Source organism: Sus scrofa, chromosome 4, assembly GCF_000003025.6.
Source record: "Sus scrofa isolate TJ Tabasco breed Duroc chromosome 4, Sscrofa11.1, whole genome shotgun sequence".
Classification (NCBI taxonomy): domain Eukaryota; kingdom Metazoa; phylum Chordata; class Mammalia; order Artiodactyla; family Suidae; genus Sus; species Sus scrofa.
Window position 1 is genome coordinate 61900850 of NC_010446.5, and position 16965 is coordinate 61917814.

Here is a 16965-nt window from a genome sequence, read left to right on the forward strand (position 1 = left end):
TTTTAATATGTACCTCAGCCATCTGGGGTCAGTATCCTGTGTTTTCCCATCCTGCATTTCCTCAGGGGTGAAGGCAAGAGACTGGGGGCAGGAGGACCAGTAGCTACAGTACAGGTGAGAGAGGATGGAGGCTTAATGGAAACAGTGGCAGATGTTGGGAGTGGCAGATGTTGGGAGCGGCTGCAGTCTGATGGCTGCTAGATGGCAGGTATTCTTTGTTTCCTTCCCAAGTTTTCTCAGGGCTCATCTTTCCAGCTCACCTTGGAAGTGGCGGCAATCAATGATGACTGTGACATCCTCTGTTTACTGATACGGCAGGCAACATTTTATTTCTCAGTCTTAAGTTCTGCTCAGTCTCAAGGGTCAGCTCAATCTGGGCGCTCCTCATCTTCCACTGTTTCCATTAAGCCTCCATCCTTTCTCACCTGAACTGTAGCTGCTGGTCCTCCTGCCCCCAGTCTCTTGCCTTCACCCAACTCTGCCTCCCAGGAGATCTTTTAACACAAAGATCTGTTCATGTTACTTACTTGCCTGCTTGACTCTCTCAGTGCCAACAGGTCCGAGTACAAATTCCTTTATATGATAGGAGGTTAAAAAACATGGACTCATGGGAGTTCCCATCGTGGCTCAGTGGAAACAAATCTGACTAGCATCCATGAGGACACAGGTTCGAACCCTGGCCTCACTCAGTGGGTTAAGGATCCAGCGTTGCCGTGAGCTGTGGTATAGGTCACAGACGCAGCTCAGATCTGGTGTTGCTGTGGCTGTGGTGTAGCCGGCAGCCACAGCTCCGATTCACCCCTTAGCCTGGGAACCTCCATATGTGTGGCCCTCAAAAAGACCAAAAACAAAACAAACAAACAAACAAACAAACAAAAAAATCCCTTGACTCAGAGTTCCTATTGTGGCTCAGCAGGTGAAGAATCCAATGTTGTCTTTGTGAGGATTCAGTTCGATCCCTGGACTTATTCAGTGGGTTAAGGATCTAGCATTGCCATGAGCTATGGTGTAGGTCGTAGACATGCTTGGATCCCACGGGGCTGTGGCTGTGGCATAGGCTGGCAGCTACACCTCTGATCTGACATTTAGCCTGGGAACCTCCATATGCTGCAAGCGCGGCCCTACAAAGAAAAGAAAAAGTAAAAAACTGGACTCTACCTATTTTGAAGCTTTACTTCATGCTTTTCTCACACTGTACCCACACAGGAAATGCAAATGCACGTCTGTTTTCCTCACACCCACATTATGCTAAGGCCTCTGAGCCCTGTGATCTTCCCACAGACACCGTTTTCCTTCCTGCCTCCAGGCCCCTTCCCTCACATCCAGGGTCACTAGATTTAGCAAATAAAAACATAGGTTACCAAAGAGACTGGAATTGTCCTATGCGTCTATGGACACGTTAACATACAGCAGTTTAACAATCAACTTTGTATCTGCCAATAACATTCAGGGCTGTCACTCAACTCCAGGAACATTCCTCCTGCACCAGAACACAGAACGTGACCCCTTGGAGTTCCCGTTGTGGCTCAGCGGTAACAAACCTGACTAGTATCCACGAGGATGCGGATTCGATCCCTGGCCTCAGCTCAGTGCGTTAAGGATTTGGCATTGCCGTGAGCTGTGGTGTAGGTCGCAGACGCAGCTCAGATCTGGCGTTGTTGTGGCTGTGGCGTAGGCCGGCAGCTGTAGTTCCAATTTGACCCTTAGCCTGGGAACTTCCATATGTTGTGGGTGCAGCCATTAAAAAAAAAAAGAAAAAGAAAAAAAAAAGAATGTGACCTCTTGCTTTAAATGTCACAGAAATGTAGGTCCTGGAAATGCAGACATGCACTGTCAGCTGCAAAGACTGTTTTACTAGCTAATGATAGTCTGTGCTAAGACTAGGCTAAGTGATTCATTTGCATTCTGCCTTATCATCTCAATTCTCCTATAAGATAGGTCATGTTATTAATTTTCATTTTAGAGAAGAGGAAACCAAAGCATGGAGAAGCTACAGAACTTAGACAAGGTTATATAGTAACCAAGCAGGGGAGCACCGGAATTTGAATCCACAGAGTTTCACGGCAGAGCCCACACTACTGACCTGATTTCTATGGAATGGTCCATGCAGCAAGGAACTGAGGATGCAGTAGCCATGTCGTGACCCACCATGGAAGCAGATTCTCCAGCCCCAGTCAAATCTTCAGATGACCACAGCCGCAGCTGACAACTTGACTTCATGAGACATTCTGACACACAGAGCAACATAGCGAAGCCCCTCCCCGATCTCTGATACTCAGAAATTATGAGCTAATACATGGTTGCCATTTCCAGCTAAGTCTAGGAGTCATGAGTTATACAGTAACAGATCCCTAAAACATGAATCATATATATATATATAGGGATAGCACAGAGATTATGAACCCAAACACTGAACCAGACTGTCCAGATTCAAATTCTGGCTTCACCACTGACTAATTATGTAACTATGGGAAGTAACTAGCCATGTAACTGCCTCAGTTTCCTCCCCAGCAAAGTGGAGATAATAACAGCATATCATAAAGGACCACTGTGAGGATTATGTGAGTTGATGTGAGCAAAGCACCTAGAAGAATATCTGGCTCATGGGAAACCTTCGAGAAGTGTTAGCTGTTGGTATCAATTTACAAAAGAGTAAATATGAATGGAAATTGGATGCTCAACCTCACTAGAAATTGGGAAACAAAGTCAAGTTACAGTGAGACCTGTTTGTTCCCCATAAAATCAGCAAAAAGCATAAGCTTATAGCTTGAGGGATGATAATGTGGGCATGCTCACTGCCAAGGTGTCTATGCCTGATAGGAGCACATTTTTATTTTGCAAGTATATCACTCTTCAATTCAACAGTTAAAAAAAAATAAAAAACAAACAAACAAACAAACAAAAACACACAGGTGTTCCCTTGGGGGAGCAACCGGATTGGGGGCATCTTAGGAGCACTGGAATGCAGGTTCGATTCCCAGCCCAGCACAGCGGGTTAAGGATCCAGCATTGCCACAGCCATGGCTTAGGTCACAACTTCAGCTCGGATCTGATTCCGAGCCCGGGAACTCCATGTGCCATGGGGTGGCCAAAAATGAATGAATGAATGAATTACACAATCCACACAAAAACCAGTCCTCTCCCTCGCTCCACTCTTACCCCAGAAAATGCCCTCTCCGTGTCAAAAGCTAGCAAAGACTGGGACCCAAGAGCTCTTATATCTTGCTGGCAGAAGCATAACTTGGTACAGCTATTCTGAAGAGCAGTTTGGTAATACTAGCAAAGATGAACATTCACAAGTAAAGTTTTACCTGAATCATAGAATATAGACATTCACTGTCCATTTTCCTGTGTCTTCTTTAAACTTCCATTCCTGTTAAGATGTCAAGGTGGGGCAGAAGGGAAGCATTTGATGCAGCCATAAAATTCTGGGACCCTGAACCCACTGATAGGCTTAAAAAGTCTAACATAACAGAGAGAAAAGATCATTCTGCTTCCAGCCTCGGGACAGCATGTAAAATATGCCTGGCATGCAGAGCACTCTGTATGTGCCTCTGAAAAGGAGAATTTCTAGACAAAACAGTAATCAACTTTTTCTTTAAAGGGAGAAGGACTCAAAATCTGAAAATGAATTAAGAATGCAGAGTTCCCACTGTACTGCAATGGGACTGGGGACGTACATCTCTGCAGCACCAGGACATAGGTTCGATCCCCAGCCCAGTACAGCGGGTTAAGGAGCCCAATTGCCACAGCTGGGGAGTTGCAACTGTAGCTTGGAGCCGATGCCTTGCCCAGGAACTCCATATGTCATGGGGGTGGCTAAAAAAAGGAAAAAAAGAAAAAAAACAGTTGTGACAGGGGCAGAAAAGAGAGTGGGAAAGACAATTGTCTTACAAGAAATCCAGTACTTTAAAAAAATTATTTTTTCATGGTAAAATACAGGTATCATAAAATTTGCCATTCTAACCATTTTTTTAGGAATCCAATTCATTCTCATGAATTATATTCACAACATAGTGCAACCATCACATCTATTTCCAAAGCTTTTTCATTACCCCACACAGAAACTCTTAAATAATAACCATTAAAAAAAATAACTTGGGAATTCTGGTTTTAGCTCAGTGGTAACAAACCTGACTAGTATTCCTAAGGACATGGGTTTGATCCCTGGCCTTGATCAATGGGTTAAGTATCCATCGTTGCTGCAGCAGTGGTGTAGGCTGTCAGCTGCAGCTCTGATTAGACCCCTAGACTGGGAACTTCCACATGCCTTGAAAGCCAAAACAAAAAACAAGAACAAAACTCTTCCTTCCTATTTCCCACAGCCTTTGGTAACCTCTGTTCTATTTTCTTTTTCTATGAATTTAATTACTTTCAGTATCTCATATAAGTGAATCATGCAATCTTGTCCTTTTGTGTCCAACTTATTTCATTTAGCGTATTATTTTTGTTTCATTCAAGTTTTCAAAGCCATGTCTAAAACTTTATTCTTCTTTGTGTGTGTGTTTCAAGCATTGTTTAGTGTCTGTGAATACAGCGAAGAATATATATATATATATATATATATATATTTGTCTTTTTGTTTTTTTAGGGCTGCACCCGTGGCATATGCAGGTTCCCAAGCTAGGGGTCTAATCAGAGCTATAGTCACTGGCCTACACCACAGCTCACAGCAAGGCCAGATCCTTAACCCACTGAGCAAGGCCAGGGATCAAACCTGCAACCTCATGGTTCCTAGTCAGATTCGTTTCCTCTGCACCACGATGGGAACTCCTAAAACCCTATTCTTCTTGATGAATAATATTCCATTGTATGTAAATACCACATTTTGTTTATCCACTCCTCTACTGATGAGGAGTGGATAGCTTGTTTCCACCTTTTGGTGATCATGAATAAGCCTGCAAATAAACATTGGTATACCAGTTATCTGTTTGAGACCCTGTTTTTGATTTTGTAGGGTATACCTTGGAGTGGAATTGCTGGGTCATATGGTAATTCAATGACTAGCTTTGTGAGAAACTGCCAACTGGTTTTCACAGTGGCTGCACCATTTTTGTATTTCCAGGAACAATATAGGAAGGTCCTAACTTCTCTGTATCCTTAACACCTTCTTTTTCACTATTAATTATTATTATTATTATTGCCATCCTAGTAGGTGATGGTATCTTTTTGTGATTTTGATTTGCAGTCTAATGATTAGTGATACTGAGCACCTTTACATGTGCTCGGGTCGCCGCTATGGCGCAGGTTTGATGGCCTGGAAACTCCCATATGCCGCTGGTGGCCGAACAAAACAAAAAAAAAAAGAAACCAGTGATTTATTGAACCGAAATCACCAATTAACAATAATTATCATTATTAATCAATCAATATATGATTAACATGATCTTATATTAATGACTACCAAATGATCAATATTTTTCACTATGTGCCTACTAAAGCTAGCTGTGATTACATTTAACTTGCCTGGTATTGTGTTCTCATATGTAAGTAGATAATGTCTAAGTTCCTTTATGACTTCAGAATTCTGTGATGATATGATGACACTATTCAACCCAGAAATAAACAAGAACGGGGGGAAAAGGGTGTTCCCATTGTGTCTCAGTGGCTTACAAACCCGACTAGTATCCATGATGATGGGGGTTCTATCCCTGGCCTCACTCAGTGGTTAAGGATCCAGAGTTGCCATGAGTTGTGGTGTGGGTGGCAGACACAGCTCAGATCACGCATTGCTTTGAAACAGCTCCTCAGAGCTACCGGGGCTTTAGTCTTCAGTGAGGCAACTGAATAAAAGATAACTCTCAACTTTATGTTGTGGGGTTTTTTTGTCGTTTTTTTTTTTTCTTTTCTTTTTTCAGTCTACAAAGACATATAAGTAAGCAGATGTAGACAGGAGCTGTGAGCCATGCAATCACACATCGACTTTACCCAAGAGGTACTAGGGTAAAATGGAATTTCTTGCACAGAGCAATGACTTGCTTCATTTTTTTATTTTAGACGGGTTGCTACGGGATTAGAACTCGGTGAAACTAGAGACTGAGAAAGACATTGTGAAAACCTAAACAAAGCCAATGAGAGTAGGTTAGGGTGTAGGAGAAAATGTCCCAATAAAAAGGTAGAAAAGAGAGACCCCGGCCATGATGACTAAGCAAAGTCCAGCCAACTGCCCCTAACCACCTCTCCCCCACGCATCCACTTCTGTAAACTTGTTTCTACAATTACTCCCTTGCCTGACCTCACTCTGGTCTGACCAGCCAAGCATGGACCAGGAAGACGGAGCCCATAAAAGCCTTGTGAAATCCTTCTTCGGGGCTCAGACTCCAGGAAGCGATATCCTCTGAGCCCGCTGGCGTAATAAACCTGAGTTCTCCACCTCTCCGAGTGCTCGCTTGGTTTCTCGTGGGGTAAAAGAGCTGATCCACTGCAGCCACAGAGCTGCTGGAGCTGGTACGCTACAGCCACAGGGCTGTCACCAGAGGTGGTACACTGCGGCGCAGGGCTGCTGGGCAGCTGCTGTAACAAGGGGACAAACAGAGATTTCAGAGGCTGAATCCACACGCTGGGACACCTATCGGATGTAAGGAGTAAAGGAGAGGAAGGAGGGCAGCTGATGCTCACCCTTCTCTGGCTTGAGCTCCTGGCTGTCAGTGGCCCCATTCACTGAAATGGGGAATACAGACTAATGAGTTCCATTTTTTGTGCCTTTTTAGGGCTATACCCATGGCATACGAAAGTTCCCAGACTAGGGGTTGAATTGGAGTAACAGCTGCCAGCCTACACCACAGCCACGCAGGATCTGAGCCTTGTCTGCGACCTACACCACAGCTCACAGCAACGCTGGATCCTTAACCCATTGAGTGAGGCCAGAGATCAAAGCTGCATCCTCCTGAATACCAGTCTGGTTCGTTAAGGCTGAGTTCCCATGAGTTCCACTTTTGATGTACTGAGGTTGGGGGGCTGTGCAAGTGTTGTTTGGCAGATACAACAGTGTCTGTCCCGCAGGGTACTTTTAAACTTTTAAAATTAATCGCCAACATTTTGTGATTAAATTTTTTGCACAAAAAATTCAAATTTGTACTTTCTCTTGAAAAAAAAAATCAGCAGATCTGAATGCATCAGGCCAGTATTTTCATATGATAATGTTGGAGAGGAATACATTTTTCTCTACCATTCTTGGTTCTTCTGGCTGGTGTGAGTTAAATTGACGTGAGACAGATTAACAGGAGAAAAATCACACAGACGTTTAATAATGTGTATACCTGGGAGAAACGCAGGAAAACTGAGTAACTCGCCCAAATGGCTGAAACCTTCACCTTAAATACTATTTAGGATGTTGAGGGCACGGATTTGGGACCTCAGAAGGAAGGAAGGTACTTTAAATCTGAAAGCATGCTATTCTCATTATTGGTCACGGCAGTATCAGGGCTACTGGTGAACACTGAGGAAATAGAAGCCCTTCACTTCCTTTCCCTGGAATTATTGCTTCCTCTTTTGGCTTTCAGAATTATAATTGAATCTGACACAGGAAAATGTGTCTTCCGCACATCAGCCACAATCACATTTCTATTTAGAACGCCCCCCTTCTTTTCTCTAGGACCCACAATATCTTATAGGTCTTCGTGTTTTGTTTTTACTTTGGTTTGGGGGGGGTTGGTTTTTTTTTGCTTTTTTAGGGCTGCACCTGCATAGGGAGGTTCCTAGATGAGGGGTCAAATCAGAGCTACACCTGCCGGCCCACGCCACAGCTACAGCAATGCAGGATCCGAGCCACATCTGTGACCTACACCACAGCTCAGTGTGACACCGGATCCTTAACCCACATCCTCATGGATCCTAATCAGGTTCGTTAACTGCTGAGCCACGAAGGGAACTCCAGGTTTTAGGTATTTTTAAATGGCCATTGTTTACAGTATTGGTGGTGGTGAGGCTGATGTTTTAGTGATGGTAATGGTGCTATGATTTTTAATCTTTTTTTTTTTTTTTTTTTTTTTTACAGCCACAACTGCAGCATATGGAGGTCCCCAGACTAGAGGTCAAATTGGAGCTGCAGCTGCTGGCCTAGACCACAGCAACTTAGAATCCAAGCCACATCTGCAACCTACACCGCAGCTCATAACAACTCCCGGTCCTTAACCCACAGAGCCAGGGATCAAAGCTGCATCCTCATGGACACTATGTCAGGTTCTTAACCCACTGAGCCACAATGGGAATTCAGTAGTTTATACTTTTATAGTCTTATCTCTTAATATATGAAAAGTAAAACATTCGTGTCTAGTAGTGGGTGGTGTGGTCAGGTGATTATAGGCAAGTTGGCCATCATTCACAGCAAATCATGTGTGTTTGTTTTTCTTTTGGGGCCACCCCTGTGGCTTAGGAAGTTCCTGGGCTAAGGATCAAATCCGAATCAGAGCTGCAAACTACACAACAGCTGCAGCAATGCTGGATCCTTAACCCACTGCACCAGGCCAGGGATCGAACTGGTGCCTCCACAGAGACAAAAGAGATCATTAACCTTCTGTGCCACATCGGGAAGTCCCACAGCCAAGTCTTGATTAGACTTATTCAGTTATCAAGACTTATTCAGTTATCAATACAACGTCAGTCTTGACTGACTGCTGAAACTCAAGAATTATTTCCTTAAATAGCAATTTAAAATACCATCTCCAATGTGTGTGTTTTTTCCACACTATCAAGAAATTAAGGAGTTCCCCTTGTGGCTCAGTGGAAACGAACCTGACTAGCATCCATGAGGACACAGGCTTAATCCCTGGCCTCAATCAGTGGGTTAAGGATCCGGCGTTGCCATGAGCTGTGGTGTAGGTCACAGATATGGCCCAGACCCCATGTTGCTGTGACTGTGGTGCAGGCCCGCAGCCATAGCTCTGATTCGACCCCTAACCTGGGAACTTCCATATGCAGCACCTGAGGCAGGGAAGGAACGGGGAGGGGAAGGAGGAAGAAAGGAAGGAAAGAAAGAGGGGGGGAAGGACGGAAGGAAGGAAGGAATTATCAGAGAACAACCAGGTGTTCCACAAATTTAACTCAATTCTGACACTATCCACCTGGAGACAGTATCAGATTCTACAAGCTAATAGCCAAATATCGCCAGACTGCACCCACTCGAGAGGCCGGTCATGGGTCCAGCTTGCTTCTGACCAACTCACTATAAATCAGAAGTCCCCATAAGCTCCTCCTCCAGGTTTAATTTGCTAGAGAGGCGCACAGAAATCCGGGAACCAGTCTACTTACTAGATCACCGGTTTATTATGCAGGATAGTAAAAGACGTGGATGAACAGCCAGATGAAGAGAAGCATAAGGCGAGCTCCTCAGTGCAGAGCTTCTGGCCCCATGGAGTTTGGGTCACCAGGGTGCGGATGGGTTCTACTTCACCAACCTGGATGCTCTAGAAAGCCCTTCCTTTGGCATTTTTTATGGAGGCTTGATTACACAAGCATGATTGATCAAACCATTGGCCATTGGCCAGCCCAGAGATTCAACTTCTGCCCCCTCCACTCCCCAGAGGGGAGGGGGTGGGACTGAAAGTTCCCCCCCTCCAATCACATGGTTGATTCCCCTGGCAACCAACCCTCAACCTTAGGTCCTTCCTAAAGGAACCTCATTGACATAAGCTCAGGTGTGGTTAAAGGGGCTTGTTACCAATATTAAGATCTCTTTATTGCTCTTAACATTTAGGACATTCCAAGAGTTTCTGTGCCAGAAACAAGAGGAAAACCAAATAATAGATTTTGCATTATAAATCATATCACACCAAGCTTCCAGATTCTAAACAGAGAAAGTACCTTTTAACTCTTTGCTTCTCAACTCTTGTGGAAAGTTCAGGTTTGAGAATTAGCATTTAGGTAGAACTGTGTGAAAGCCCTAATTCAAGCATTAGAATTTACTCCTCATCAAGCAAATGCCTGAGATGCTGCCTAACTGGGATCTTATTGCTATGACTAAAAACTGCTGAGTTTTTGTTGTTGTGTGTTTGTTTGTTTGTTTGTTTGTTTTTAGGGCAGCATTCATGGTGTAGGGTATATGGAAGTTCCCAGGCTAGGGGTGGAATTGGAGCTGCAGCTTCTAGCCTATACCACAGCCACAGCAGGCCAGATCCAAGCCTCATCTGTGACCTACACAGCAGCTCACAGCAACGCCAGGTCCCTAACACACTGAGTGAGGCCAGGGATCGAACCTGCGTCCTCGTGGATACTAGTGGGATTCGTTACCGCTGACCTACAACAGGGAATTCCTAAAATCTGCTGTGTCAAGCTGTTAGTGTACATCAAAGGATATTGTTAGAATGAGTCATATCAAATCCCAAAGCAAGAAGTGAAATGTATGTAATCTCAAAAATCAAAAAATTTTAAACAGTGCAATAACTACTTTGCTTACCAGATTATCAAAATACAGCTTTTTAAATAGATAATGAATTAAGGCAACCACAAGTGGTTCAGTCTGGCTGGAGCGTCCACCATGAGACTGGAAATAGCAAGACGGAGCCAGAGATCCAATCTATTCATTTATGCATGAATATTCACTATATAATGAATACTTATTAAGGTCTTACTATATATCAGGCAAGGGGATAGATGAAGGGGATACAATGGTGAGCAAAAATAGATATGGTCCCTGCTCTTGTAGAGATTACCACTGTCTAGTGGGATGGATAGACATCAATCAAACGATGGCACTAATTAATGTGTCATTGGATCCTGGGTTGAGTGTTGTGCCAAAGAGACCACTAGGTGTCCCCATATCCATTCGCTCTGGCAGCCAAAGCAAAGGCTACTTTTCCCAGCTCCTTTACAGCTAGGTGTGGCCACCTCATGACCCAGTTCTCAGTGAGAAGCGAGCAAAAGTAATCATTGCAACTCCTGAGTCATGCACTTAAAAGGAGTGAGAATGCTTCCCCTTTTCTTCCCTTCCACCTGCTGGAATGGGGAATGGTGGTGAATCATCTTAGAGCAGGCTGGCCGGCAACATCCTAGAGATGTCAACACAACAAGAGAGAAGGATCCGGAGCTCCCGACATCACAGAGCCTCCAGACAAGTCCTGGGCTACTTAGGCACACACTTCATTGTGAGTAAAAAATAAACTTCTGTCATATTAAGATCACCAGTGTCTCTGCAGCTAATACGTGTTTTAAACAGAAGAGTGTTCTCCGAGGAGACACAGGAGAGGGTCATGACTTATGCAGGGAGGGAGGAGGGCTCAGTTGAAGAATTGAGGTGAGAGCTTGCATTGAGGCATGGGCGAATTTAACCAGGCTGGAGAATGGGGCGGAGTGAGTAGGAGTGGCCTAGGGAGGCTAAAAAAACTGAAAGAAGACTACTGTAGCTGTTGAGCCTAGAAGAATATATAAAAATAATGATGGGGAGTTCCCGCCATGGTGCTATGGGTTAAGAACCTGACTATAGCAGCTCAGTTGCCAAAGAGGAAGTAGTTTAATCCTTGGCCAGGTGCAGTGGGTTAACAGATCTGGCATTGCCGCAGCTGCGATGTAGACTGCACCTGTGACTTGGATTCAATCCCTGGCCCAGGGTTGGGATTGAATTTTATGGCCGCAAATACAGCCATAAAATTAAAAAAAAAAAAAAAAAAAAAAAAAAAAGAATGATGGAAGTTGACACTGGATTTCAAGGGTATGAAAGCTGTATCAGAGATGTGGATCTTTAGCCTAAGAATATCAGGAAGCCATTAAAATGTTCTAAGCAGGAGCATAAAATGGTCAGATTTGTATTTCAAACATACTGCTTCAATTGGGATTAGGGTTAGGCTTGGTGTTTGGATTATATTGAATAGTCGAGAAAGAAACTGAACCCTGAGCTGGACCCTCTGGGATCCTCCTAGGAGCAAGCCTTTCCGTGTCCTCTGTTCCTTGTGTGTAGGAAATAGGCTTCCTTCAGGCTCCTTGACCTTCCCTGAGTTCCAAAGAGCAGATTCAAAGAGTTGCTAATCAGGGAAGGGAGGGGAGGCAGAGACCAGGGAGGAGCACTCAAGAGACAGGAGTGCAGGAATTCCCTGGTGGCCTGGTGGTTAGGGATCCAGCATTGTCACTGCTGTGGCTCAGGTCACTGCCATGGCAAGGATTCCATCCCTGGCTGGAGAATTTCCAGTAGTGCAGCCTTGGGGCAGGGTCCCAGTTCCTCCTCAAGGAATATACATAACAATACCTTTGAGTTCTTCTGCAGGAACTGAAGCTCCCACCCAGGTGGAGGATGGCAACTCTAGAACAAGATTCCTGGAGCACCGCCCTGTTACCTTAGCACCAACCAATCAGAAGGAAGCCACACATCAGGCAGCCCTCACCCCAAATTTTCCCTATAAATACCTTCCCCACAGCCATCAGGGAGTTCAGGGGTTTTGAGCACAAGCCACCCACTCTCCTTGCTTGGCCTCGCAATGACCCTTTCTCTGCCCCAAACTTCAACACATCTGATTGTTTGGCCTCCCTGTGCATGAGGTTCATGGACCTGTGTTTGGTAACAGAATGGTGGTAATTTTGCCTATGTTGTAGCCCCAGTGAGCGTTTCTTTAGAAAAGGAACTATCCAGTGAAGAAAGTAGAAAACAGTAACTATCCAATGAAGAAACTAGAAAACAGTAACTACACTTCTTTCTCTTCTTTTTTTTTTTTTTTCTTTTTGAGGCAAGCACTGTTATTTTTTTCCATTTTAGGGAGGAGCTATTGGCTAAGACCATACACTCCCAAACACCCACTAGTGCTTATATATTGTGGCTTAAACTAAATCTAGATGTATTAGTTGTAATTTACCCTTGTCTTCTTTACAAGGCTAAAGAGGCATGGCCAAGCCTACCCCTCACACTGTGCTTCTTGCCCCATGACTTATGAATGAGCAAGAGGCTGACCAGGAGCATTTCTCCAGCAGAAACAGGTAGAAAGACCCAGCATAGAGTGACTGAAGGATGGAAGAAGATCTCAAAGGGTCAAATTGCTTGTCTCATGTTGAAAGTTGGGCAAAAGCATAGTGCGCGGTAACACAATCTTTGTGCAAAGGACACAAGAGAAAAGCTATTCTGCTACCCGAGTCTGGTAACAGAGGACTGGTGCATCAATTCTGCCAGTACTGGTCAAATCTGGCTTTGCATCTTGGCTCAGCCACTAACTGACTTATGCCTCAGTTTCCATATAGCTGATGGAGTTCCCATGGTGGCTCAATGGTTAACGAATCTGACTAGGAACCATGAGTTTGACGGTTCAATCCCTGGCCTCGCTCAGTGGGTTAAGGATTCAGCGTTGCCATGAACTGTGGTGTAGATCGCAGATGGGGCTCGGATCTGGCATTGCTGTGGCTCTGGTGTAGACTGGCAGCAACAGATCCAATTAGACCCTAGCCTGGGAACCTCCATATGCCACAGGTGCGGCCCTAAAAAGACAGACAAATAAATAAATAAATTAAATTAAATAAAATATAGCTGGTAACATTGACCTGTTCAGGTAGGGTTCAAGATGAACATCCCTATGTGTGTTAAGTGCCAGTGTCAGAAATGCAGTCATCTCTCCATAAATGATGGCTATGAGGATGGTAATGATAACCAAGATAATGCAATCAACCCATGTGTGGAGTCAGATCCAAGTTCAGGTAATTTACTTTAATTAATTTCTTTTTTCCTTTTTGGCCACCCTGTGGCATATGGAGGTCCTAGACCAGGGATCTGATCCAAGCCACAGCTGTGACCTAAGCCATAGCTGCAACAACATCAGATCCTTAACCTACTAGGCCAGGCTGGGGATCAAACCTGCATTCCAGCGCCCCTAAGATGCTAATATCCCACTGTACCACAGCGGGAACTCTAAGTTCAGGCTTTTTTTTTTTTCCCAAAACATTTAAAAATTTTATTTTTTTATTTTTATGTATTTATTTTGGTCTTTTGTCTTTTTAGGGCTGCATTCACGGAACATGGAGGTTCCCATACTAGGGGTCTAATCGGAGCCACAGCAACACCAGATCCAAGCCGTGTTTGCAACCTACAGCACAGCTCATGGTAACGCCAGATCCCCGACCCACTGATCAAGGTCAGGAATTGAACCTGCACCCTAACGGACAACCAGTTGGTTTTATTACCGCTGAGCCATGAAAGGAACTTCGTAAAACACTTAGTTTCCTCACCTAGAAAATGAAGACAATAAAATCTACCTCTTGGAGGTTTTGTGAGAATTAAATGAGATATTACTTTGTATAGTGTTTAGCACTATATTCTACATCTGTGCTATATTCTATACTATAGATTCTCTAGGGAAATGGGTAACTAAACTGTGATATATGCTAAAATACTAATTTTTGCAGCCATCAAAAATAATGAGGTTGATCTATACGTTCTGACTTGGAAGTATTTCCCAGATTCAAATTTAAAAACAATATAAAGGGAGTTCCCTGGTGGCCTAGAGGTTAAGGACTTAGTATTGTCACTGTTGCACTTCTGGTCACTACTGTGGCTCAGGTTCAATCCCAGGCCCAAGAACTTCTACATGCCATAAGCATAGCCAAAAAATAAAAATTTTAAAAATGAAAATAATATATAGTAATTTCATATTTTAAATCTTCATGTTTATATACATGTGTATAAAAATAGCATGGGAGTTCCTGTCATAGTGCAGTGGAAACTAATCCAACTAGGAACCATGAGGTTGCGGGTTCAATCCCTGGCCTCACTCAGTGAGTTAAAAGATCCTGCTTTGCGTGAGCGGTGGTGTGGGTTGCAAACGGCTCAGATCCCATGTTGCTGTGGTTCTGGTGTAGGCCAGCAGCTGTGGCTCCAATTAGACCCCTAACCTGGGGACCTCCACATGCCATGGGTGTGGCCCTAAAAAAGGGAAAAAAATAGCTTGAATAGTGTGCTAAACATATGAAACCAAAGTCTGAAAAGTCACATACTAAACTGTAAAAATGGTTTTGGGGAAGCAGTGTAGAGAAAGAAATGAAAAGAGAAAATCTACTCGCTGCTCCTTGCACTTATGGCCTGTGTGAAATTGTTACAATAAGATGCATTGTTTTGTGATTAAGAAGCCAAAAGGGAATTCCCACTGTGGCACAGCAGAAAGGAATCTGACTAATATCCATGAGGATGCAGGTTCGATCCCTGGCCTCGCTCAGTGGGTGGGGGACCCGGCGTTGCTGTGAGCTGTGGGGTAGGTCGCAGACACAGCTCTGATCTCATATTACTGTGGCTGTGGCGTAGGCTGGCAGCTTTAGCTCCAATTAGACCCCAGCCTGGGAACTTCCTTATGTTGCAGGTGTAGGCCTAAAAATAAATAAAATAAATAAAAAGCCAACAGGAGTTCCTCTGTGGCTCAATAGGTTAAGGACATGGTGTTGTCACTGCTGCGGCTCAGGTTGCTGCTGTGGCACAGGTTTGATTCCTGTCCTGGGAACTTCTGCATGCCTTGGATATAGCCAAAAAAAATGAGGAGCCAACAAAGATTTGTTTTTAATATAAAAAGAAATTCTAATTTTAAAAAGAAAAATAAATTTTAACTGCAGAATCGCTTGCCAGAACCTTCCACCTGTTGTTTTTGGAAACTTAACAACGCCCTATGAGCAACAACTTTAAATTAAATATAGCAAATAGGTCTTCTAAAACCTTCCAGTTGTGCTCACCCTAAAGTAATACTGGAAAAGGTTTATATTAACACAGATCTGCAGGAGGACTTGTGAGGTTGACCTGAATCTTCTGACCTCAAGGGATGGACCTTGGATAGAATAACCACCTGCTAGATCTGTCCTGGCTTTTATTAATCTGGGTCTTTCGGCTCATTTGAAAGAGAGCCAACCCAGCTCTCTCCGTGAGGCACAGAAATCCATGCAAATCTCTTAACCTCAGCTGCCCCGGGCCACACAAGTAACCGAGAGGAAATCAATGGTGAGGAAAAGGCTACTTCCACAAATCTTGGAGTTTTCCGTAATACACTTATGATGCTGCCATAAGCTAATCAAATTCAAATAATTGCTATTCTCAGGATTTCCTTGAATTACATTTGTAGATCAAGAAGCAGCTTGTAAAAACAGTTATATTTATTCACTGGAGAAGAGATGGAAATTTGGAATTTCCTAATTCCTTTTAAAATAACTTCGGAAAGCTAGCCCAACACAATAGCTACACATTACTTCATAACTTCACACATGACATTTACTCTCCCATGGGCAACATAACCACTCTTATAAAGCTCAAATGAGGAATTCATCATAAAGTGAAACCAATTATTTGAAGGGGGCAGGGGAGAAGATTAGTAGGAAAAATATGAGATCATAAAATAGTTCAGGTGCAGGAAAAATTCATCTTCATACACTTTCCTTTTTCTTAATAGTGGGACATATGGGATGAATTGAAATCTGAGATCAACTAAGCCAGTTAGGAGAGGATAAAATACAGTGAAGAAATCCAAAGAGCTATCATGCTGAAAACCCTAAAATGACTCCAAGAGAAAGAATGAAAAGTCAATATCTGGGAGTTCCCGTCGCGACTCAGGGGAAATGAATCTGACTAGCACCCATGAGGATGCAGGTTCGATCCCTGGCCTCTCTCAGATCCAGCATTGCTGGGAGCCCTAGTCTTGGAACCTCCATATGCTGTGGGTGAGGCCCTAAAAAGACCAAAAAAAAAAAAAAAAGTCAATATCTAAGCAATATTTTTACAAGTCAGTTACTCTTTATAAGCAAGGAAAGAACAATAATAAGTAAGAATTAAAATGAGTGATGTCTGCCAACTTTATAAATTGTCTTTTAAATGGTTTTGTTAATGGAAAGGTGCAATCTGGGTTACAGATATACTGAAGAGCCATTTGGACCATTCAGACCAGAGCCAGCTAGATGGCTCCTGGTTCCTCCAGGTGACACATCAGCCTTGATGAGAGAAAAATAAGCTCATATCTGACTTGAGTCACTATTTTATGGGGTCTTTGTCCCAGGAGCCAAAATTGCATCCCAACTAATACTGATGAGGTC